Source organism: Pogona vitticeps, chromosome 1 (assembly GCF_051106095.1).
Source record: "Pogona vitticeps strain Pit_001003342236 chromosome 1, PviZW2.1, whole genome shotgun sequence".
Taxonomy (NCBI): domain Eukaryota; kingdom Metazoa; phylum Chordata; class Lepidosauria; order Squamata; family Agamidae; genus Pogona; species Pogona vitticeps.
The window spans coordinates 60,152,880-60,179,734 of NC_135783.1; the positions used below are offsets into that span (position 1 = coordinate 60,152,880).

At 43.1% G+C, this 26,855-nt stretch overlaps 1 protein-coding gene across 1 annotated transcript in view; it reads left to right on the top strand.

Annotated features, from left to right (window-relative positions):
* The window catches only part of LOC144585886 (uncharacterized), a 398,554-nt gene that overhangs the window by 54,391 nt on the left and 317,308 nt on the right, over positions 1–26,855 (top strand). The window lies entirely within an intron of this gene.

Genomic DNA, 26,855 nt, shown 5'->3' on the forward strand with positions numbered 1-26,855 from the left:
TAGATATGGATCAAAGTATATCGTAAATGCTAGGGAGTCATAAAGCTATCTGAACAGGTAGAAACATAGCAGATACAGAAATCAATCATTGATCAAAATTTCCCCACATAACCAGGTCTGGCAGCCTGATGACTTGGGTAAAATAATAAAAGTTAGAGATCAAGGCAAAAGCAAAGTCATTCCCAATGAGGAAACACCTCTGTAAAGGCAGTTTTCTGTTAATCAGTAATACACTGAACACTATCTTCCTTGTAGGGTTGTGCATTTTGTTTTCATGTCATCCACTGAGTTCTATCAACTAGTACCATTCTGCCATCTTTCTACAGTTGTCTTGTATTAACAGTGGTGCCTCTCTTGACAAGGATAATCCATTCCAGTGAAATCACTGTAGAGTGAAATCCTCGTCAAGCGAAATAAAAAAGCCCATTGAAACGCATTGAAAACCGGTCAATGCGTTCCAATGGGCTAAATACCTCAGCGTCCAGCGAAGATCCTCCACAGGGTGGCCATTTTCCAATGCCTGTGCAGCGAAAAATCCATCCTAAAGCACAGCAGGGAGCTATTTTACACAGCAGGTACCATTTTGAAACCCAACGATCAGCTGTTTTGATTGTCGTAATGCGAAGAATCGGTCCCCGAAGCAGGGAAACAATCGTTGGGAAGCGAATTTTGCCCATTAAAACATCATTTTGTGATCACAAAAGCGATCGCAAAAACCTCAGCGTCAAGCAGATTCATCGTTTAAAGAGGTAATCGTTAAGCGAGGCACCACTGAACTTGGGTTTTGCCCATAAAAGGGCTAGGGAAAGCAACGCAGTTGTAGGCATTCCATTATCAAATACTGATGCTCATAGGCTATAAACAGGTGGACTAAATATATACAAACAAGTTGATGGTGATAAAGTAAGGACTGTAGGACTGTATGTCACTGTAAGGGCTGAGTGGTTAATGTGTTTAGTACCAGAAAGCATTAATTCTGCTCTCTACTTGGAAAACAAAACCGCAGCAGCCAGCTGAGGACAGAGAATGTGCCCCCACCCCTTGCAGAAAGTGGTCCTGCCCCCCCCACTTCACTTGGCAAGCCTAGCAAGAACTCACCAGGCAGCTGAGATGAGATGGAAAATGTAAATCTGTTACAGCAATAAAATAACTGGCAAAGGAAATAAATGTTGTTTGATTTTAACTGGGCAAGATTCCTCATTACCTGTGCATGTGAACATGTGTGTGTCAGGTGTCATCAAACTGCCTCATTCAACAGGAACAAATTCTCACTCAGAAAATTGCTCCAAGCATTATAGCTTGCCAGAGTTTTTCGTCATAGTGCAGTCTGCAGTCATCAGGGAGAACTCAGCCCGTGAGTCATCTCCCATCAGACATGAAAGAGAGTAAGTTCTGCTCAAATGACTGGAGTTTGCTGTAATGAAATGCTCATCCTGGCTGTCCTCTGAATTGTAGAAAAACATGACTTAGGGTAAGTCATAAAATTCAATTGATTACAATCTTCCAGTCACTTATAAAGCACCAACTGATGTTTTCAAAGCCCTAGATTCTCAATTTTCTTGATTAATACACCTCTCTGTCATTTCCAAGATAACATCTATAAAACAGCTTCATGACATTCTGGCAGAAAAGATAAGAAGATTCCCATGTCTCTCTAAAAGGGAAGTCAGTGGGTTTAAAAAATAATCATTGTTTTTTGAATTGCTAGTGCCTTTTCTTTCATTTCATTCTGGCAGATTTTAATAAATGTGGATAAAATCCACCCACAGAAAAATTATACCTGTGTTTAAAATGTATTTTCTTTAGGAGAGGGGTCTGTAGAAACAATGATAAAGGGCTTATGGGCATATTCCGTAAAGGAAGGGGACAGAATCTTGCTGTGAAGTTCTGATTCGGTTCTCATATGTTTGAAAGACAAAAGGGAAGAGGCAATCAGAATGAGATAATTATGTGACTCACTTGCAGGGTGCTGGCTTCCAGACAGAACTGCACATTGTTGGAATTTCTTCCTCCCCTTTGTAATACGTACAATATTTCAACTGAAGTGTTGGCCATTCCCTTTCCAGAAACAGCCAGTGGTGAAGAATGGAATAATGCTTGGTGTTGTGAAGTCAGTACACATAACACACCAAAACTTGCATATTCTCTGTTATCTTCTGGGTGCTGTCTCAGTTTCTGGGTTAGCTACCACCATATTTGCAATATTACTTATACATTATTATCCAGAGTCAAAGGCAATATGCTATGAATACAATTACTTGGATGTAATGGGGGAGGGGAAGAGACAACGGGAACATGGGCACTGTGTCAGACTATTGGTCCATATAACCGCACATGGTCAAGTCTGAATAGTCAAGCCTGATTAGCACGGGGGGGGGGGGGTCTGGTTTCAGGCATGGTTCTTTTCTAACCTTACCTAGAACTCCCTGGAGATTCCAGTGGTCTTTCTCCAAGCACTTACCAAGACCAATACATCTTGCCTTCTGCAATCTGATGAGAACTTTAGAAGGCCATGGTTGGCCAGTGTAGGAAGCAGGGTGCTAAATCAGAGGGACTTTGGGTCTAGTCTAGCAGCAAAATTGTTCTGTATTATTACAAGATTCAGGGAATCAACCTGAGAAATACCTTATTTATTTATTTGTTTGTTTGTTTGTTTGTTTGTTTGTTTGATTGATTGATTGATTGATTGATTTTTATCCCGCCTATCTGGCTCGCGTGGGTGATCCGGGTAGACCTTGGTGGAAGCAGGCGTTCTGCCAAATATCGAGGTCCTAAGCCGTTTAGGGCCTTATAAGTAAGCATTAAAACTTTGAAGTTGACGCGGAAAGAGATGGGCAGCCAGTGCAGTGCGGCTGGCGTTGGAGAGATGTGTTGGAATTTTCTCACTCTGGTAAGGAGTCTGGCCGCCGCATTCTGCACCACCTGAAGTCTCCGCATCAGCCTCAAAGGCAGCCCCACGTAGAGCGCGTTACAGTGGTCTAATCTTGAGATTATGAGCGCATGCACCAAGGTAGTGAGCGCCCCGTGTCGAGATAGGGTCGCAGCCGGGCAATCCTCCAGAGATGAAAAAAGGCGGTGTGGAATACCGACGCCACCTGGGTCTCCATAGTTAGCATCAGGTCCAGATGTATGTCTAGGCTGCGAACCTCACTCTTTGCAGCCAAGGTGACCCCCCCCGAATGTGAGAGAGTCACCCAAGCCGCCCGCCGCGGGGGCACCCACCCTCAGTACTTCTGTCTTATCCGGGTTCAGCCTCAGCCCGTTCTCCTGCATCCATTGCAGTACGGCCCCCAGGCAGCGCTGCAGTGACAGGACAGCATCACCTGCAGTTGGTGAAAAGGAGATGTAGAGCTGGGTGTCATCAGCTTATTGATGACATGAAGCCCCACATCCCCTGATGACCCCAGCCAGCGGCCTCATATAGATGTTAAACAGCATGGGGGAAATGATCGACCCCTGTGGAACCCCACAATTGAGACTCCACGGGGCCGAGACACTCTCCCCAAGCTGTACTCTCTGGGGATTGTCCCCCAAGAAGGAACAGAGCCAGGGAAGTGCCGAGCCACCAATTCCCAACTCGGAGAGCCTCCCCAGGAGGATACCATGGTCGACCGAGATGTCGAGGAGGACCAGCAGAGAGATTTTACCCCTGTCGGCCTCCCTCAACAGGTCATCATACAGGGCAACCAATGCTGTCTCTGTACCGTGGCGCGGCCTGAAGCCCCACTGAAATGGATACAGGGCATCTGATTCATCCAGGTATGCTTGAAGATGATCGGCCACCACCCTCTCAACCACTTTGCTCATGAAAGAAACGTTGGCAATGGGCCTATAATTGCCAATTTCGTCCACCGTCAAACTAGGTTTCTTTCTTATGGGCCTAATGAGTGTCTCCTTGAGGGCAGATGGAAATCTGCCCTCCAGGAAAGACCCATTAATTATTACCGTGGCCCATTCTGTTCTTATCGGCCTGGCTGCTTTGATTAGCCAGGCCAGGCAAGGGTCAAGGGAGGAGGTGGTGGCTCGACAGCGATCAAGCACCCTGGCCACAGTATCAGGCGTTACAGGCTGAAAGGAATCAAAAGTCACTGGGAAAGACGGAGCGCTGGACATCTCTGCTCGACTCACTGTATTTAAAAAAGGAGAGAGCTCCCGGCGGATGGCATCCACTTTGGTTTTTTAAAAAGCTGCAAACTGGTCAGGTGAAAAACTAGGGGGAGGCCTATAATCTGAACCAGTTCCGGATAGGTCGCGAACTATACGGAATAATTCCACCTGCTGATTGGACGCTTCGCTTATCCGGTTAGCGAAGAATGATCTACATGCAGCCTTTACCTTAGTTAGGTAAAGGTTAGTTGCGACCCTAACAGCTATCCAATTATAATCTGTCGGGTTCTTCCTCCACTTACGCTCTAGCCTTCACCTGTATCCCTTCATTGCTCGGAGATCCTGGTTGAACCAGGGCGCAGGCCGAGCTCTGAGCCGGAGAGGGCGCTTAGGTGCGATTGTGTCTATAGCCCTGGTGGCAGCAGTGGACCAGCTGTCAACCAGAGCCTCAACAGGAGCGCCAGCCAGGTCAGCTGAAACACCTCTCATGGCCTCCTGGAATCCAACAGGATCCAGTAGCCTTCGAGGGCGGACCATAGAAATAGGTCCCTGCTCCCCACGAGGCGGGAGTGCCACTGAGAGGTTACATTTTATTAGGTGGTGATCTGACCATGACAAGGGGACCGACGCGAGGTCAGTCACCACCAGACCACACTCACTCCTATTGGTGGAAAAAGCCGGGTCCAGAGTATGGCCACCCACGTGGGTGGGGCCAATAACATGTTGGGACATGTTCAAGGAAGCCATGGTTTCCAAGAACTCAAGAGCTGGCCCTGTAGTCTCTGCCCGCATGCACGTTGAAGTCACCCAAGACCAAAAGCCTCGGGGGGCCCAACAGTGCCACGGAGACAAAGTCGGCCAGCTCCGGTAGGGAAGTGGCTGGGTCACGGAGAGCACGGTAACCCAGCAAAATCCCAATACCATGAAGATCCATGTTTCTCATGATTTTGTGGTTCTGCTTTAGAGGAGACATTAGAAAACATTTTGTGTTAAAGGAGAAATGTTAACCAGGACACAATGTTTAGACAACATAGCAACATAAGCAGTAATTGGGATCAAGAATCTGTATAACCAATTATAGACAAGAAGTTTTGAAAAACAACTGAAAGATTAATTTCTGATTATTGTTTCCAGCTATTCTTTTTCTCAAGATTCCTTAGAAGAACTGAAAATTTTTAAACATACCAACAAATTTATAATTCTGCTTTTCCCAAATATAAATTTGGGAAAAGCAAATACTGGTATGTGTTTTTCATTCACCAAGTCTCTGCTTGTATAATCATCCATAGATTTCTATACTACAAGTGCTTAAACTCATGATACTGAGCACCTTTAAAATCAGAGCCATAACCACACCAAAATCAGTTTTGACAACCTTGGAGCAAAGACCTTGCTGCCCTGCCCTAGATACAGCCCTGTTTAAAATGAATATTCTGTGTTGTGACCACATATGGCTGGGTGAAGTAGCTTATAGACAAATCTGTCTGATTTTATTCTGTGGATTGATAGTCACATTGTTCAAGCACTGAATTGAACGTGGAAGCAAATTTTGCTTCATCAGAAATTTTTCACTCTTTGAAAAATATTTAAATAAGAAAACGTTTTGAGGTATATCCAAAATAGGTTGTGTGTGCTAAATTGGAGGTTGTGAAAAGAGGTTTCACATGCTAAACTACTCCAGTACATGTTATCTCTTCTCGTGATTTTAACAGAAGTAGCATTCGTCTGATAGCATGTCACCTACTAAATTTTCATCTTAAAAAACATTGAAATTTGGAGATATTGTAAGGGAATGTCGACTACAGCTCCCTAGTGCAGAATTCCAAGTAAATCAACAAACTACAAACCCCAAGATTACACAGGGTGGAACTATGATACCCAAAGTGCTATCAAACTGACATACCTGCGCAGTGTGGAAATATGGAGAGGATTGGGCAAAAGAAAAAAAGAAAAAACAATGCAATACATTTAAATCTGCTTACTTATTTAATTCTACTAGTCACAGGTTCTCTCAGCACGGCATCTGGGCAACCCTGATACGTATTGTTGCAGCGTGAAGCTCCTATCAGCTTGCTTGCTTGTCTCCATCTTTATTCCTTCCTCCTGCCTCTCCTGGCTCCTGGAGATAAATGCTCATGGAAAATATCTGGTGGAGGTATAGAAAATGTCCCCTTAGTGTCGCCACTCAGTAGTCTGGCTTACTGAAGTGTACCTTGTCCCTGTGTTCCCCAGATCAGAGTGCTGAGTGTGTGGCACTTGCCCACTTCGGAACCTAGACAAGTACGCATAGCAAATTAATTACATAATTAAAATTTAAAATGATTCTGCAAATATTGGTCAGCAGCAGTCATTAAAAAATTGGAAGTACAAAGTGGTGGTCAGGGGAGATTGGAGAACAATTGTCCCTAGCTGTGCTTTGAACTACCCAAGCAAACCCGGACAAGAAAGTTGGTTACCAATTCTACACTTGCACATAAGCTCAGTCTTGAGTGTAATGAAGACTCAGTGCAGCTATCTAAAATAAAAAGCATGAAAATTCAACAACATGGCTGCTCTAAGAAGTGAAATACCATCCTCCTTTCACCACATCTTGATGCATAGCAGTTGCTGTTGGATTGCAGGAGAATAAGCAAAGTCTGGTCAGGACAATCTGAACCATCCCCAAGAGGTTCAGCAACTGCGGTCTCTGACACTACCCTTCCACTGTGGCTCTTCTTTCTTTTGCTGCAGTAATTGCTGCCAAGCAATTTTGCTCGAATCTCACCCACTGAAAAATTTTTTTAGTGATTTGTAAGAGTGTCTTATTTGAACCAAGTCCAAATGAGGGCTTCTTGAACTCATCCGTATCTGCTCCAGTAACATACAAGTGTCCCTGCTTTGCCCCATTTTGACACTTTTCCCCAAAGCCACTGCACTGGGATTTTTATGAAAGGTGGCATACAACCTGAAATAAATAAATAACTATCGGTATGCCTTCCTGTGCATCATAAGACTCAGTGGTTGAGTAAATGCAAATTTTACATCTTCTCACTGTACATTCAAATATACTTTCCAAACACTATGCAGTTTTAAAACATTTATTTTATTGAGCAGAATCCCGCTGGAATGTTACGCTAAAGCAAGTGAAATAGCATAAATCATAATGTGAACTGCCGCTAATAAACCAGGTGCTGGTCATGTGCCTGACTGTGTGGCTGGCATATGACCAGGTTTGCAAGACATGACTGAGGTCTTCTTATTTAGCTGAAATTTGTCACAACAAATTAGAGTATTTGAAGTAAAACCCCAAAAGGATTCTGGTAATATGGTAGTTTATTCATAAGTCACCTTTAGAACTAACAAAACGTACAAGCTAGCCTTCGTTGTTTCCAGAAACAAAACAAAACTGGATTCTTTCTCTCCCACTTGCTCATGTATTACTACAGTTACACAGCACCTTCTCTCTCTGGTCTGAGGAGGACACAGGTCTCTCAGACATTAAACACACTACACTGCCTCTTGCAGTGTTTTCCCTCCGGTGAAATTCCCTTGTGTGACCTCTGTTCAGAGCTCAGTTGCCGTGAGCCTGCTTTTCATTCCGAATGTTTAGACCTGCTCACCCCCTCCCCCTCTATGTAGCTCCCCTTGAGCTGAAAGCATCAACTTGGCACCTAGTCACATCTGTTTATATAATTCAGGATGATGTCCAGTCGTTAAATCAAGTCAGCTGATGTGAAAAAGTAGCCAAGCTGCACAGCACTGCAACAATTTCAATACAAGGTATTTCTGTGGTGGAGTGGGTTGCATTTTCTGGTAAAATATATTGCCTCAGAAATAGGTTCTGTCAGGAGTGGCAGCCCTCTTCTCACACACCTTGAATTTGCTCCTCAGGAAATGCATGGTTTTGGTGAGAGAAGACCCTGAGTTTCCAGCCATTAAAAAGGCCTAGTTTGGATCACAAGTGTCTGAAGTAATACAAGTTGACTTCTAGGCCCTTGCAATTTAGAAAGTGTCCTCCTCTGATTACCCTGTAGAGTCACTAAAGTCAGCCTGATGTTGATGCAAATAGTGGTGCTACCCTCAGTAACATTTTCTCTGGGAGAATTTTAGTACTGTATTTAAATAAATGCCTCATAGTTATGTGTCGGTTGCCCCGAGATGCCATTACTAAAATTAAAGGGTGAAATTAATTCACTCCTAAGGGAGTCAGGCCTGTGTGATGGATGTCACAAGGGTTAGGACAAGCAAGGCTTGAGCATGGAGCCAGAACTGCCTCTGGACCAGTTGACTGTGGAAATGGGCTTGAAGGGAATTTGATAAATGGACAGCCCAGAGCCTGGAAGGAAGAACAGTCTATTTGGTGGACCAGACCACAAACAAAATGTGCCCAACAGCTGCAATGGTGTCTGCCATTCCAGCAAAAGCTATCATCCCACACACACCATGGCCACTTTTCTCCTCTGTTTTGAGGGCTTATTCCATACACTGAGTATTACAGCTAATGTTTCACATTTTCTTGGCTAAGTTTCCTTCTTCATCTCTGTTGAAGCTAGATCTCTGAATAGAAATGAGGGACGGCTACATCTTCCAGATTTTGGGAAGGTCTTTTTTTGTTTGTTTTTGTTTTGTCTGGAATTCAAAGCCTAGAGTTTTATAGCTAGTCTGGGTAGCCACTGGAGTCTGTGCTGGCTCGGGATTCTGAGAGAGGCAGCAAATAAAGTAACTTTTTCAAGCTCTTATTTCTAATACAAGAGCTTATGATGAGGCATATTTCTGAATGGCTGAGAGGCAGTTTCTCATAAACACCTTTAAATAAGAGACTGTCTTTCTAACTCAGAGGTGAGCAATGTTGGCACCTCTGGGGCCAAAAATTTTCTCTCAGCATTTGCCACATGCCATGCCAAGACCCCAAATGACTAAACTCCACTGTGAACAATTGTCAAACTAAACATATGTTTGGATTTGAGCACAATTTTCTCTCTCTCTCAAAAAAGAAATAAAGTTCAGCACAAAGTATATTGAGAGGGCTCTACAGAAGGCTGGAGCCCTTGAAAATGACCTTGGAATGCATGCAGCCTACAGGCTGCAGTTGCCAGTCGCAGCTTTTTTGCTAACCCCATTGGCCAAAAGTCCCACCTCTTTTACAGAGGTATCTGCTCTAGCAGAAAGAAATGAAGCAGATTCTTCTCAATTCTTGCTTCACTCTTCCACTTGAGTGAAAATGTGTTGCTGTTGCCATTTTCCAGCTACATGTGGTAAACATCAATTAAATTTTTTTTGTTATTTATTTTATTTATTGGTTTATCCTGGCTGTCTCACCAGCACCTTCTGTAGCACTGAAAGAATTAATAATAATAATACATAATAGAGATATTTTCTTCTAAAGTAAGTGCAGCAAAAACGTAATTAAAGAAAAACCAGTGGGACATCAGCCAGATAGCCAACTGGGGTTGGGCATTCTGGCATGTCTTGATTTCTGCGAGTGTCCACTTGTAGACTGGCATTTTTAGGGCCTATCCTTTGATGTTACTCCCCCATTCTTCATGAAAATAGCTTTGTTCCTTGTTTCCATACTTCTGCAATGGAACCCCAGCCATGAAAGCAAGTCCATGTTGGCTTTCAGCACACTTAACACAGATAGGCTAATTATCATGTCACTGAAATGAAATGTATAAGAAAAATAATGTAAACTCATCCCCGTGTGTATTCTTACAATGGTTGCAAGGCCAGTCACACAACCGGTCATGCAACACTGAACTTGCCAGAGTATAAGGGGACATTTACACAATTTTCCTTCTGTTTAGGCAACAGGCTAGTATTAAAAGAAACCAGCTTTGGATTCAAGAACAAGTGGTGTTCTATTTTATCCTGAATAGATTTCTTGGAACCATAAACATATATCTTTCCTCTAATCACATACATCCCAAGTGATTACTTCTAATTCATAGCCAGAAGCTCACCTTACTGACCCACAACATTCTGCTAACAAACTTGCCACAAATGTCTGCATTTCACACCTCTGCTTTGTCACCGCTGGCACAGACATTCATGAGCTGAAATTACTGGACTGAACCATGTTTCTGGCAGAAAAATGCTGAAATCCTGTTGCCATGACAGACATCATGAGACTAATGACATCAGCAGCAGCTGTGCTTTTTTTGTAAACTGAGCATTTCCAGCTTCCCTGCTGAAGGTCCCATGGCTCCCATGTAATGCTTTTCATCATCATAAATCCATAGGTACTGCCAAGACAGGAGTTGGAGTTGCTGAACAGCAGCACTGATGGTAAAGTCACCCTGGCTGCAGCAAATTTTTTTTGTTATTAAACTGTCCTGCAGTTTGCATGGCTTCTTGATGATGAAAAGGACTACACAGGAGCCTAGGGACTCAATGATCCATAGACCTCTTCCAATTCTTCAGTTCTAAGATGGTGGTGGTGATTACCACTACTCCTTTCTCCCATTTATCTTGCATCACCTGCAGAATGTTTCTGCTGGGTCCATACCCAACAATTTTCTGGCTCCTTCCAATACATTTTCAGAAAAGTAGTATAAATATATTATTGAACAAAACAGTTCACTTTGGACAGCGTAACATTTTACTCATATCTATTCATTCCAGATATAATAGTGTCAGGATCAACAAAATAATAATAATACAAACTTTATTTTATTCATCTAAAATACAAACTCGGAAAGCTATTCTTATGTAGGTCTCTAAATTAACATCTCATTTTGTTCAGGCCAGTTAAGCCTGGACAAAATGTGATGTTAACTAAACTGCTAGTTTAGAAAATAATAACCCCCAGTGTGTCTGTCTTTTTTCCTCCAGACTGATTTTATACGTTAGGATAATTCCATAGATTTTTATAAGGGATTCTAATTAGATAATTGACTGCAATATCATAATTAACATCTACATATAACATAAGATTATGATGGAATTAATATGTATTTAATATGTATTTAATATTGAATGTATATAAGAGAACTTACATTATTGTGTTAAGAGTAGTATTTTTAGTTCACTGTCAGAAAGTTCTCTCAACACCATGGAAGGAAAAGCTCTGTGGTGAGGAAGGTCAGCCTGTGCCAGGGCACAGAGGGTATATCTCTCACAGAGCAATATTTTTAGTGCTGTGTGAATCGCACCTTCACAGACAGTCTTAAAGCAAAGGAACTTGGCAAGTGGCAAAAAGGGCAGCATAAAAGACAGAAAAATAAACCTACTGGGAACAACAGAAGGCTTAACCACTAAGAAAAGAAACCTGAGCCTTGAAATCGGAACCACTCTGAACAAGCGGTTGGCTCCACCATTTGCGAGGTGACAAGGTGGTGTTATTTGAATGTCTGCCTGGGTTCAGTCTTGGTTAATGTATTTCACAGAGCCAGAGTTTGTCAAAGTTACTTTTTAAGACTTCAACTCCTACAGTTCCGAGCTACCATGGTAGCCATGCTGGCAGAGGAATTCTTGGAGTCGGTGTTCAACAGTAAATTTCCCAAGCTATGTCCAAGAGCTATAGGGCACTGTCAGCTGATCCTTCCACTCTGGAAGCACCATTGAGTTTCTTTTTACTTGGCAAAAAAAGGTTTTGAAGAGCAAAGAATGCATCTTAACATCTGGCACACCTCCAAGGAATATCCACAACCATGACTCAAGAATCGGTATCAGTGGTTCCAAAACTTTTTGGCATCACACGTTTTTTGATTTCTGAGAATCTCCACACCTCTCATCATCACCCAACTCTATGTTGACAAAAAAATATCAATTCATCACTTAAATGTTAAAATCCACAGGAAAAAATAATTATTTTTTGTTACAAAAAAACACAAACAGGTGGTGTTGTTTTTTTAAAAAAGAAAGATATCCTAAATTCTAGCGATGATGTCTGTCACAAAATGTGGTTCAAGCTGATAAAACCTTTCTTTCATTTAGGAACACTCATTCTTATGCTTCCTTTGGAATTTCGTCTTGGCCACTTACCGTAGTCACACACCACCACTCCCAGGTTAGGAACCTATATTTTTATATAAATATATCCTGCTTTTTGAGTATTTTATATACATATACATATATCCTGCTTTTTGAGTATTTATACTAATTAAAGACTCTAGCATAAGATGGGGTTCCTTCCTTCCAAAAGGAAGGAAGGCACCACATATTAATATCTCACAATTAAATTTACAGGGCATGACTGCAATTTTATGCATAGTTTCCTGGGAGAAAACATGCACATTTCCTATGGCATAGTAGCTTGTAAAATTTCAGAATACAAAATACACAAAGTTTGAATAATATGCCTCCAGAGAGCTAAAATGCAACCTTTAGCTTTTCATTAGAAATGTAAACCATCTTGCAAGGCCAAAAGCAGCAACTCAGCTGTTTGCTGGAAGAGAAATTGGAAGAGGGGTGGGGAATACCACTGATTTTCTTCATAAAAGGAAGAATTCTACAACAATTTTTCAGAGGTAGGGCTCACAATTAATGCTGTTGTTGCTTAACTCCCCCCACTCTCTCCCCCAAAGATTTTTGTGCCCCCTCCCCCCGTTGTTGTATATGGCAACAACAATGGGTGCTGGCCTATTGGCTGCCATCTTAAATCCTCAAAGTGCCCCTTGCCTAATATGATTGTAGTGGCTGAGGTAGAGAGAAGGTATCATAGAATTTAAGTTATATTTTTTAGTTTATCAGATTGCAAGTGTTGCATTTGTTTTTCCTGTTTAAAATGTCATCATTCTTTTGCAGTTTCCATCGCTTCCCATATTTCCCAGTCTGAAAAAGCCCTGCGGAAAATGTTACTTTGTCACATTTCCCCGAGGCTTTAATGTGGGGAGCTGGGGGCACATTTGGCTCCTACTGTGATTATTGTACAGTGAAGGTCTAGACAAACATAGACACACACCTTTAGCACCTCATAAACCAAACACACATAGGACTCCTCAATCTCATCCCTGAGAAATTATCTGAAATTTCACCTCCTTTGAAATTGTTTTTAGAGATCATTCTCTTCTGTTACATTGATTAAGAATGGTTGAAATTCTCATGGGAGAAATTTTGGGCAGAGCACTAATTTATATTTCCCTCATTCTCTGACTACTTCTCTGTTAATTTGTCAGAAACAACTGTCGTACTCGAAAGCCTCATTATTACATGATTACTCCTCTGAGAGTGCAAGGTCCATCAATTATCCGGGCATTCCAGGGCTTCTATCCAGTCATTTGGACATACTGTTTATTTCCCTGGGGTCCAGGGAGCACTCCAAACTTGCCGTCTCTGTTTCTAGAGCTGGTGCTCCTCTACACCTGAGAATGATGAGTCTGAAGAGGAGTGCCTGTTTCATTCATGGGAACTCTCTATGTGAACTGAGGCCTGGGAATATCCACCTCCCACCTCCTATAGAGCAGTGTTCCCCAACCTTGGGCCTCCAGATGTTTTTGGACTCCAACTCCTAGAAGCCTTCACCACCACCTCTGCTGGCTAGGATTTTTGGGAGTTGAAGTCCAAGAACATCTGGAGGCCCAAGGTTGAGAACCACTGCTATAGAGAACCCCTAGATAATGGAAATACTCTCCTCCAGATTTGCTATCGTCTGCGTGTAGGAGAACACTAACACCAAAATCAGAAAGGGGCAGAGCTGTGCTAAGTAAACACGATTGCTATTGTAAGTAAACACAATTTCGAATGAGTGAATAAGGATCAGCAGAGGATGTTGGGTTTCCCATTCTCAGAAAAAGGCCAAGAGATCTGTTATGCCACTGCTCCTCAGCAGACAGATCCAAAGGGACAAAAAACAGTGTCATCTGCTTAGAACATTTTAAGCTTATGGGACCTCCCAACTGCAGACAGGGGGGACTGAGGCAAGAAACAAAGGGTGTGAACATTGCTTCAACAAGCCTTCTTTGCCTTTCTCTGTCTCCTCTTCTCTCTCTCTTTTCCCTTCCTCACCCCTCCCCTTCTCCTTTTCCATTTCCCTCTTTCATTCTTCATCCTCCAAAAACAGTTGGTCCTGGCAGAAGGGCTGTCTCAGTTGATTTAGCTGAATGCATCTCGGCTATTAATTTTTAAAGATGTATCTATGAAAGCATTTAGGCCTCCTACAAACTTCTGCTTATGTTTTCCAGAGTTTAGGCCTTTTTTAGAACAAATGATATTTCTTATATGATTTGGGGAAAGGAATCCCATATATCTAAGCAGCAAAATTATGTAGAAAGTGGCAAAATTGTACTACTTGCCCAGGGTCTTTTAAAAATGGTTTTCCTCCTTTCATTAACATTATCCATCATCAGCTGCATATAACATTATCTATAGCTGCACTGTAATCTTGTCCATTTCACCATTGTCTGCCTTTGATACCGTGTCTGTGCTTCCTGTCACTGAATTGTATTATACGAAATGTTCAGTTTCTTGTTTAATCATTCTGCCTTCTCAATTCCAATTCTGTCACATTATAATCTCTCTGTTTCCTTGACATTTCTATATAAAGTTATTCTTACCTTCTGTTTCTATTTCATCCCTTTGCTATATTTCCTAATTCCTTCTTATTTTATTGCATCGTAAATCTTCATTAACTGTTTTCATGTGTGGTTGATAGCACACCAATATAATATCGGCTAGGATCATTTCTTCCCTGCTCTATTTCACCTTTTCTTTCTGAACCATTTTATAGTTCTGGTTTTGACATGAAATACAGTCTATAATTCCCAGAAGGAACTGTTACATAACAGCACTGATGTTACCTGTCTGTCATGGGTTTGGAGGGAAAGTTCCATCCTATGGGGAGTGGAAGGCGGGACATCAGGAGGAGGGGCTGTACTGTATAAATATGTGATGCCTGTGTGGTGAAGAGGAGATGCTGAGACAGACTGTGAGACACTGGGTTGGGACGAAGCAGCAGCTGGGGAAGAAGAGGCTGTTGTGGGAGTCTGGGTGTCTGACAGGGTACTACTGTGTGTCAGAGTACCAGCCTGAAAGGTTCAGGGGTCTGTTGGTTAGCCAGAACTGATGGGTTCAGGGTCTGTGCTTTAAGTTAAAGGTTCTAGGTGAACCAAACTGTATGCTTGTGTGTGTGAGAATAAGCCACGTTACTTTATTTTATTCACCTGATTGTTTTATTTACCCTGTGTGTATTTAAAATAAACCTTATTCTTTTTATTGTTTAAAAATCCATCCCTGGTCTGTGTGACTTTTTATAGGGAATGGTTGGTGGCAGCTTAGTGTAACTGTGTGACATATCCCAGTAGGTCTGGGTTTGTCACATTGATTGGTGTCCAGCGTGTGGGATACGACTGGTCCAGTTGTCCAGCGGTCCAGCAAAGCCTTGGCAAGTGTGCCCAGAGCAAGGGGGGTCTAGTCAGGGACAGTCTGAGGCGCGTAGGTAATCTTCTAGGTGTACCTCACGGGGAGGTGCGCTAGTAGAAGAACGTGCCAACTGGGGAGACTTAGATTAAGGTGCTCTGAGGCAGCCTAGTTTTGGCGGGAAAAGCTGAGGAAAAACTGCGTAGCAACAGCGAGCTAGCTTGCCAGCTGAGAGGCCCAGCAGAGGGGGGTAGGCTCTGACTCGATACTGTTGCAAATTTAGTGCTGAAGAACAGCAGCAATCTCTAGGAGAGCTGGTTCTGAGGCAAGAAGGAAAAAAGTGGTCGTTTTATTTTGAGGCTTGACTTTTTAAAGCAGCCTGTTCTGAGGGGGGATTATGCCCTTGACTCGAAGCCAAGTAGCAGACATGAGTGAAGTGAAAGACCCCCAGATTGACCAAGGTTCTGAGGAGGAATTTGGCTCAGTGCAAGGTGACAGCACAGGAGAGCAAGACCCAGAACTCAGAAAATTGCTCCTAGCCCAACAGCATGAACTGAGGGTGAGGGAAATGGAAATCAGAAGAAAAGAAAGAGCTGAAATCTGTCAGGCAGAGGCAGATGCCAAGAAAAGGGGAATGGCCATGAGGATAAAAGAGATGGAACTGAAACACCAAATTAGACTGGTACAATTGGAATTGAAGTTCCTAAATAAGTTTATTAACAATTTATCAGTGGAAGAAATGTCAAAGAAGGAAAAGTATGAGGCTCAGGTCAGACAAAGTGAGCAAGATCTTGAAAAATATACTCAGCAAAAAGACATTAAATTAAAAGAAATCAGAGATAAGACTGAAGAAAAAGTAAAAGAGATAAAAGCAAGGGCTGAGGAAGAAATTTTACAGATCAGGGCTGAGTTTGAGGCCAAGCAAAAGGAGCTGGATTTGAGAATAAAAGGGAAAAGCCAGCAAGGGGGAGGGGCCCATGGTGAAGGGAAGCCCTCAGACATGAAACTAAGACCTCAGATTTTGGAGGGAAAACCAAAACAAGATGAGAGAGAATCAAAATACACCAGAAAATGCTATTTCTGTCAGGGAAAGGGTCATCTAATCTCAGAGTGTGAGAAATTAAAGCAGCTAAAAGGAATGGTGCCTCAGAATGCTAGTGGAACCAAGCCAAAAGCTGTGTTCTGTGTCCAGAAAGAGCAAGGCTCAGTGTCACTGAGGGAGCCTGTTGCTATGGCTACTCAGTCTGGAACAGCTACCGCTGCTGATCAGGCTGAGGAAAATGGTCCTCTTGTGGAAGTAAAGCGCTGCTTGCTGGTGAAAACAGATTCTCAGTTGTTTGAGACAGCAGGGGTGGACGTAGGAATACTTGACCGTCAGTATAGGGGGCTGCGGGACACGTGTTCCCAGGTAACCCTGTGCCATCCAGATATCATTCCTAGGGAGTATATAATCCCAAATGAGAGCATAAAGGTGGCAGGGATTGAAGGGCAGGTGATCTCTCTGCCAGTAGCAGAGGTACCTGTCAACTTTCAAGGCTGGAGGGGAGATTGGCGGCTAGCGATTTCATCGACTCTGCCAGCAGCCGTGCTCGTGGGAAATGACCTGGCTGAACATGTGAAACGGGTGCTAGTGATTACACGCTCACAAGCCACCACAGGGACAGTTCAGGGGGGTAATGATGAGCCAGAGACGGTAGCAGAGGGGAGTTCAGAAGCTGTGGTGGAAACCTTAACCACAGACAGCAGATTTGGACAGGAGCAAAAGGCAGACGCCACTCTCCAAAAGTGTTTTGAACAGGTGACTGACGCCCAGCTAACACCTGAAACCCCAGTGAGATTCCTGGAGAAAAAGGGGATTTTATATAGAGAAACCCTGAGGAATATCTCAAAAGGGGGAGATGGGATCAGAAGTCAGCTGGTGGTACCTGAAAAGTATCGCCCCATGATCTTACAAAGGGGTCACTCTGACATGTTTGCTGCACACTTAGGAGTGAACAAAACACAGCAGAGAATCACACAGAATTTCTACTGGCCTGACATAGGGAAGCAGATCAGGGAGTTCTGTAAACAATGTGATGTGTGTCAAAGGCAGGGGAATAACCGCGACAGGACCAAAGCAAAGTTGTGCCCTTTGCCTGTGATTGACACTCCGTTCAAATGCATAGGGGTGGATATTGTGGGACCTTTGCCCAAGGCCACAAAGAGGGGGAATAGGTTCATTCTAACCATTGTGGACCATGCCACAAGGTATCCTGAAGCCATACCCTTGACTAACATTGAAACTAACACAGTGGCCGATGCTTTGGTGGGGTATATGTCCAGGATGGGATTTGCCTCAGAGATAATCACAGATTTGGGCGCATCGTTCACATCAAAGCTCATGAAACGCTTATGGCAAATCTGTGGAATTAAGCACAAGGAAACCACTGCCTATCATCCGGAAAGTAATGGGTTAACTGAGAAGTTCAATGGGACTCTAATGCGCATGATTAGGGCTTACTTGGCAGAGAATCCAAACAATTGGGACCAGAAGCTGCAATCCCTTTTGTTTGCTTATCGATCAGTGCCACAAGCCAGTACCGGGTTCAGTCCATTTGAACTTTTATTTGGAAGAAGGGTGAAAGGGCCCCTTGATTTGATCAAACAAAATTGGGAGCAGATCACCCAGGATGACCCACAAGACGTTGTGACTTACATAGACACCTTGATGAATGACCTAAGGAGAAATCTAGAGCTGGCAGCAGAAAACCTGCAAGCTCAGAAGGTCAGACAGAAAACATGGTATGACCACAAAGCTAGAGAGAGGCACTTTGACCCAGGGGAGGAAGTGCTTTGGCTTAGGCCCTGCAGAGAGAATAAACTGCAGCTCAAATGGGCGGGACCATATAGGGTCATTTCCAAGATGTCAGACCTGAACTACCTAATAGAGCAGGAGGAGAACCAAGCAAGGAGGGTGGTTCATGTGAATGCCCTAAAACCCTACTACAGAGGGGAACAGAGGGTTTTATTCGCGATAAAAGCAGCTGAGAGTGAGGAAGCTGAATTACCCTTCTGGGAGGGTAGAGGGGAAGTAAAATACAACCCAGGGGAGGTAAAGATCAGTCCTGCACTCACCCAAGACCAGCAGCAAGAACTAAAAATGCTGCTTGGTAAATATCAACAGGTGTTTTCCAACAAGCCGGGGATAGTGAAGGGAGTGATGCATCGGATCCATACAGGGGATGCACCCCCGCAGGCAGTATCCCCATACCGAGTAACGGGACCCTATAGGGACAAGGTGCGGAAGGAGCTGGACGAAATGCTGAGGGAGAACATAATCGTCCCCTCTTCTAGTCCTTGGTCCTCTCCAATAGTCCTTGTGGACAAGCCTGATGGGAGCATTAGGTTTTGTGTTGATTACAGGAAATTAAACCGTGTAACCACTCCTGATGCCTACCCAATGCCCAGGCTAGACAACCTGATTGAAACCATAGGGGGTTGTCGGTTCATCTCATCATTGGACCTGGTAAAGGGATATTGGCAATTAAGAATTGATCCCAGGGATCAAGAAAAGACTGCCTTTTGCAGCCCTTTTGGTCTCTATGAGTTTCGAGTCCTGAGCTTTGGTCTCAGAAATGCACCAGCCACATTCCAAAGGCTGATGGACCAGACCTTGGCAGGGCTCAGTGACTTTACAGTGGCCTATATTGACGACATAGGGATCTTCAGTAATACCTGGGAAGATCACCTGATACACCTGGAGTTAGTGCTGCAGAGGTTAAGTGCAGCAGGGCTAACAGTAAAGGCCAGCAAGTGTCAGCTGGGTAGCCCAGAAATAAAATACTTGGGTCACATGGTAGGGGGAGGAATGATAAAACCCCTGGAGGCCAAAATAGAAGCTGTTCGTGATTGGCCTAGACCCAACACCAAGAAAAAAGTCAAATCATTTCTTGGGTTGGTGGGCTACTACAGAAAGTTCATCCCGAGGTTTAGCGAGATTGCGGCTCCGCTGACCGATCTGACGAAGAAGAAGGCTGATGACCGCATCCCGTGGACCAGCGACTGTGAGGCGGCGTTCCAGAGGTTGAAGGAGGCGTTAATCAACTATCCTGTCCTGCGTGCTCCAGACTTCGACCGGGAGTTCATCATCTACACCGATGCGTCTAACAGCGGGGTAGGAGCAGTTCTGTGCCAAGAGGATGAGAATGGTGACCAGCATCCAGTGTCCTACCTGAGTAGGAAACTTCAAAAAGGTGAGAGACATTTGGCAACCGTGGAGAAGGAGTGTTTGGCCATAGTCTACGCGATCCAGAAGGCCAAGCCTTACATCTGGGGAAGACATTTTATTCTGTGTACTGACCATTCACCATTGCAATGGTTAAAGACAATGAAAACCCACAATAGCAAACTTATGAGGTGGGCTTTAAACCTACAGGACTATGACTTTGAAGTGAAGGTGGTCAGAGGGTCAGTGAACTGTGTTGCTGACGCCTTATCAAGAAGACCTGAAGAATGAAGACGGCGAAAGAACATGGACTATGTGTATATAATGCTGATAAAAAGTAAAATGTACCTGGTTTTGAATTTGGTTTGTATTAATAAAGGTAAATTGATGTACTGTATATGGTAAAATGTTTAAATGCATATTTGCTATGGTTAACTTGGAGTGTAAGTATGAGTAAATATAATATGGTATGTATAACTGTTTTTGTGTATTTTATACAGGTTGTTTTTTGGTGAAAAGCACTTTTAGCTTTCCCCCTACAAAACAACTTATAAAGAGGGGAGGTGTTACATAACAGCACTGATGTTACCTGTCTGTCATGGGTTTGGAGGGAAAGTTCCATCCTATGGGGAGTGGAAGGCGGGACATCAGGAGGAGGGGCTGTACTGTATAAATATGTGATGCCTGTGTGGTGAAGAGGAGATGCTGAGACAGACTGTGAGACACTGGGTTGGGACGAAGCAGCAGCTGGGGAAGAAGAGGCTGTTGTGGGAGTCTGGGTGTCTGACAGGGTACTACTGTGTGTCAGAGTACCAGCCTGAAAGGTTCAGGGGTCTGTTGGTTAGCCAGAACTGATGGGTTCAGGGTCTGTGCTTTAAGTTAAAGGTTCTAGGTGAACCAAACTGTATGCTTGTGTGTGTGAGAATAAGCCACGTTACTTTATTTTATTCACCTGATTGTTTTATTTACCCTGTGTGTATTTAAAATAAACCTTATTCTTTTTATTGTTTAAAAATCCATCCCTGGTCTGTGTGACTTTTTATAGGGAATGGTTGGTGGCAGCTTAGTGTAACTGTGTGACATATCCCAGTAGGTCTGGGTTTGTCACAGGAACGTTTTTTAATACTGATCATTGTGGGGTTTTTGTTGTTGTTGTTCAGAGTTCCAGGCTGCAATGTCTACTTCCATGATCCTTTTAAACAGTAGTTGCAGTAATCTATAGTTGTCCTACGTAAAGCTTAAGGTAAAGGCATGAAGCCTTCATAATATAACACAGGAACACAACTATACATTACAATAAATATATGGTTGCTCAGAAGATAGGAAATGCTACTTTTTTGAATAACAGCTCCCAGAATACCCCAACCAGCACATCCAACTGATCTTGTGGGATGTGCCCTCCAAAAAAATATTTCCTCTCTATGGTTGTTGCCCTTGTTCACCTTGTAAAGTGATTTCTGGCTAAGGTAGTTGAGATTTTGGTGGCAGTAGAACTCTAGATATTGCTGAATTACACTGCTTATCTGGGCCCTTTTCATGTAAGGGTTCAGCCAGATGTGCAACTAATTAAATGTTGATTCATTTGAAGGTAAATGTAATTTAAAATAGATTTCTTTTGCCTGTGTAATCAAGGCCTAAGTTTCCTTTGGTTTCCTTTTATCCAGGAACTGGATAAGGGGACCACAATCCTGCTCATTTTCTGAGCTTTTGATGACCTTCTGGTCATCATTGATGATGCCATCCCGAAATACTGCCTGGCTGGGTTAGGTATTTTAAACTAGGAGGCAGGACAGGGAAGCCAGGGCACTGCTTCTGAGTGGACATCCATTGGAGAAGGTGGGACTGGGAAGTTATGAAACCTGTTCATCCAAAGGACGAACCAGTATGAACCACCAAACTGGCAGTTCATGCCTATCTCTGATTCTAACCATTATGTTCTACTGACTCTCTCAGATTAGTGGTTACTATATAAATTATGTCAGAACTGTTAAAATCTTGGCAGAAGAAGAAGGAACTAATAATATTCTTAATTTGCTCAATATGCAAAGTAGACACATAATTTACATAATATTCAGATCAGCCCACACCGATTGGGAGAAGAGGGATTTTGTCTTCTTTAAACTGAAGCCAGTTTCATACTTGCTCTATTTATTTTTCTGCCTAATTTTTTATTATATTTTTGGAAGATAAATACAGCGAACAGACACACAGAGATTTTGTACAGATGTGAGTCTCCTCTAGGAAAACCAGATTTATTATGAAGGCAGCCTTTGACTCTGTTTTCCTGTGGTCTTATAGATTTGAGTATTGACAGAATCACTCACCTTCTGAAAGCCCATCTATAAACCAACTAGAAATCCAGCTTACGGAAACTGTGGTCTCTCTGTTGTGGCTGGTAGGCAATTCTACAGTGGACTTCATTAGTTTATGGAAGCGCACAAGGAGAAGCCCGGCATTATGTTGCAGCCAAGGGGCTTTGCTGTTTGAAATGTAAATAGTGCCCTTATGCTAAATGCCAAGCTCCTGCATGCTATTTTCACTAAGGGAGCAGCAATGAAAAATCTGCCACAGTAGCAAAAGAGAGTGGATCTAATGTTTTAATTAGTGAATGCTTATCTCCTTCAAAGATACCCTTTTACAGACTAAAGGGCACCTGGTTCAAGCTGCTGCTGTGGGACAGCTTGGGCTTATTCAGTGACATTTGTGCTGTGCTGCTCCCTGTGCTGCCCCACTTCTGCAGCTTTGAGCAGATGGTGCTCTACCAAATGTTTTCTTAAGGTGTCATTTACTATTAATTAATAGTAGCTTTGTTGATGTTTCTCCCTGTTCTCTTAGACCTATGCCAGGATTAAAGTCTTGTTCGGGAATGACTTATAGAAATAGAAATCCATCTAAACAGAACCTCTCTCTCTTTCATTCCCCGGGGTATGTGGAGGCTCTTCTGCTTCCTGAAGCAGCCTCAATGGGATTGCTCTGATGCAACATATGTGCCTTGCCACTCCACGCCTTACCTAGAAACATGGCCTAATAGGCCACTGTTACCTGTGTTTCACACACTTTTAGTACAAAGGTCAAAGGTAAAAACTGTTAATATTCTCTATAGAAACAGACATTACCGTTCTGATGTCTCCTTTAATCATACTAGGCAAAATCCAAAGAAACAAAACAAAACAAAAAATATGTGGCACCTTAACCACTATTATATATTTAATGTAAGCTGCCATGGACATGTTCAGTGTGTCAGACATACGGAAAAAGAATAGAATGTTGAAAGAAATATCAGTTTCACAAGTAGAACATTCTAAATATTCATTGGTTCCTGGGTGTATGGTACTGTACATCTATATGCAATAATTTATGGCCCATGTTGTTTTTGGGCACTGTTGTAAGCTTTCCTCCAGGAGACAGAAAACAGACACCAGGCCTGAGCAAAGATGAGGGGGAAGAGAGAGAAGGGGTGTGGGTGGTGGTAGTTCAAAAAATGGGGATTCAGTTAAAACTCTAGAGGGGAAAAAGAATATATAAAGGTAAATATGAAAGTGAAAGAAGATAGCAGAGGAATCACATGTGTCAATGTAGGTAATATTGACAGTTTTTACCTTTGAGCCTTGTCATGAGAGATGGGCTTAGCAGTTATGAAGGAAATAACAATGGCAGTAGATAGCAGCAGAAGTATTACATTTTGTAATACACTTGCACAGACTGACATAGCTACCTCCTCCAAAACTGCTCTCCTTTGATTATGTCACTGCTCGCAATTGGTCTTTACAGCACCACAAAAATCCCTTTCCTCTCCCCTTTTTTTGTTCTTGCCTTGTTTTTTTTTAAAAATGCTAGACTAGAAAAGACCTGAACACCAAACATAGGCCATAAATTATTGTACAGGTGCAATGCAGCCACACACAACTGACTCTTAAAGTTGGCATGAATGCTTTCCTTGTGAACTCTGTATTTTTCTCCTTATGTCTGAAGAAGTGGACTTGCCCACAAAAGCTCACATTGAGATTATAACAGCTAGTCTTTAAGGTGTCACACCAGCTTGTTATCTTTTTTTATTTTTAATTTTTCTTTGAGTTTTGCCTGATTTGCTTGCACTAACACGGCTACCTCTTCTAAAACTACAAAACAAAGTGATACACAGAGTGAAAAAATGAGGTCTGTGTATCACATTCCATCAACATATAGATTCAGCATGTTTCCAATATGTAATTACCAAAGCCTATAAAAACTTTCTACAGGAAAACCATGTCTACTCATGCTGTTAAACAAGTCTGAGAGAGAGAGAGAGAGAGAGAGAGAGAGAGAGAGAGAGGAGGCACATGAATTAAAAGCGATACCAAAAGAGAAATGCAATTTTAAAAGGAACTGGGTGTGTTTATTAAAAATCATCCAAGACATTTAGCCAAAGATGAATTACATTTAGGCCTTCAAGGCAGTATACTTTACACAAATAATACTTTACACAAATAATTAAATAATTACTTTAACCTTGTAACCCTTTTCTCACAAAATGTAGGTATATTGCTGCTTTGCAAATTGCCTGCTCAGCTATGTTAATGGTCTCTCCCAATGCATTCTCTCAGGAAGTGAGAGAATCTGTAGCTGCCTCCAGCAGCTAGAGATATTCCTAAATTAAGAAACTGGGCAGGAGTCTGTACCAGTGCTCAAAACCTTTTCTTTTATCCTAGACACATTGCCCAGAAGATTCTGGGAGCCATAGTCTGAAAAAGTAACATTTTTTAAAAAAGCTCTGGAATTAACACGCCCACCTCAGCTAGAGATTGCGATGGACTCAGGCGGCTGGGCACCTTTTGTCCCTCCCTTAGTCATAAGCTTCTCTGTCATCTCTTCTTTAATGGGTTTAACCAAGCTATCCTTCTGAGGACGAGTTATATGCTTTTAGTGACAGAAACCAATATTCCTCTAAGGAGATGGGGTTTGAAGCAGATTGTGGATTAATTTCCAGTTTTGCCATAGGATACTTTGCAGACTGAATAGTTTCTTTGCAGGAAAGATTTTTATATCATCTGTTTTTTCCATACAGACTTGTTTTAGATATCTTAGAAAAGCACATATGCTTTTCCAAGTAAAGCAAGGGGGGGAAAAAACCACAAGACATGAAACGTGTATGTACACGATCCATCACTCTCAGCGTCTTGCTTTTTATCTAGGTGTTTGCCAAAGCTGGGGCTGTGAGCTTCCCAAGAAGCATTTATATGTCCACTGTAGGAAACAGGACTCTGGATTAAATGGCGCTTTAACTGATCTAGCTGGACTCTTTTTACACGGATAACACCTTCACTTCTCTCTCTCTCTCTCTCTCTCTCTCTCTCTCTTGCTTGCTCTTCCTCCCTTGGCAATTGCAGGTAGATACAGATGGAAATTGTTCTGCCTATTTAGAGACCTTGATCACTCCTTAGTATACTGTGTGTGAAGCTTTATTCCCAACATTGCTTCCTTTCATGAGTAAGATGGCTTTGCCCATCCACTCTGGAATAATGAGGTGAGACTCAGGTGATGGGTATACATAGGGCCACACTTTGTTAAATCAACATGCCATAACTTATGGCTTAGAAAGCAGGGGCCTGCGATAGTGCGGTATCAGGTTTGGTGCTGAAGGTCTCACTGTACCCCTCACCAACCTGTATAGGTGAGTCCCACACCCCGTTGTCATGCTGTCCCTAAGACAGTATGACCCCAGCCAGTGAAATTTCAAGCCCCCCCCCAGGCATGCAAGCCCCCAGCCTTTGGTGTCTCAGCCCAGGTAGGGCCCCAGCAGGTATTTCCTCCCAGTAATGTAGCCTCACAATCCACAGCATTGAAAGTTCAGACCCGTTATGCACTGCTTGAACTCCATGGGCACTCACCAATTCAGTTTCCTTCTACACTCCCTGCCATGGAATGGGAAAGCTTGCTATGCTCCATTCCCCCCCCCATCCAGCTGAAAATTTCAGCACGCAGGCCCCTAAAAAGATCCCTCAAGAAAATTTCTAAACCAGCCTCAGATAAATGAACCCCATCACCTCTATAAAGCTCCGGTCGGTCCAATCACATCTCCAGGTGATCCTAAGCCATTAACCATTATTCTGCAATCTTCCTTATTAACTTTTCTATGTGCTCTATTTATGCAATTGGCATTGCAGTCGGCTCTCCAACCATGCCAAGGAATAATCATGGACCAAACTATTCTTGAAAATGGGAACTTTGACTTCCAGCTCCTCAAATCAGCCAGAATGCCCAGCACAAGGGATTTGCCACTTCTCCTGGCCACGTCATTGCACCCCAGATGAACCAACAGCACATCTGGGGGTACAACAGCTGCCGCTGCATCTACCATGCCAAAGAAAAAAAAAATCCACCCAAAGCATGCCCCTCCAGCCAAGCCATTTCAAGCTTGCTGCTGGTTGCAGTCCCAAACCTCAGCCCCATGCCATCCTGGCAGCATAATCTGCTGCCCAGTGAATGAAACTGTGACCCAGCAACAGGATCCTCAATTTCTGTTTGGGTCTCTCTGCATCTGAAAGAGACAAAGAGCCCGGCAGCAGCCTACAATTGTGGCAAGTCCTGCACGTAAAGTTTGTATCTATGGGAGGACCATCTCCCCACTTCCTGATCTCCTCTGGGCCATACCCTAACATGGCGGCAGTAGACACTGCCCCAATGCAAAATGAGTGGGTTCCAAAGCACCATCCAGCCAAACCCACTCGTTCCAAGTTACCTTCCAAAATTGGTATTTTGTCAGTGGGGTGCCATCCCTACAACAAAATAAGTAACCTGATCTTCCCCCTTTTTCTTAAGCTAATCTCTGATGCCCTAACTGGGCATATTTCTAAAATGGAGCAAGCCTCTAGTGAGATAAAGGCTCCTTTCCCTAACTGATCTGTTTTAGATCTCCGGATATGCAATTGTAACCTGTCTTTGCCCATTGTGACATCTGCAAGTTGTAACACCATTTGTGACATGTCATGCTTGCCAGCTGCCACAACTTCACTAATACGGAATGCTCCAAAAATGTCAAAAGTGTTGCTGCCTGAAAGAGGGAAGCTTTGTACCTATCACTACAAATGCTACCCCATGATTCACGAAACCTCATCAGTATGGCTGGAGAAAAAGGGGACTTATCATCAGGCATTCTAATTCTTTCCTTATTCCAGCCTTCAATCATCTTATGAATTCTAAAGTCCTCTGTGGAATCAGCTACTCCAAGAGCCTTGTCCTGGAATGCCAACGCCGACATCTTGCCCTGAATAGAGCTAGGTGCCATGGCATT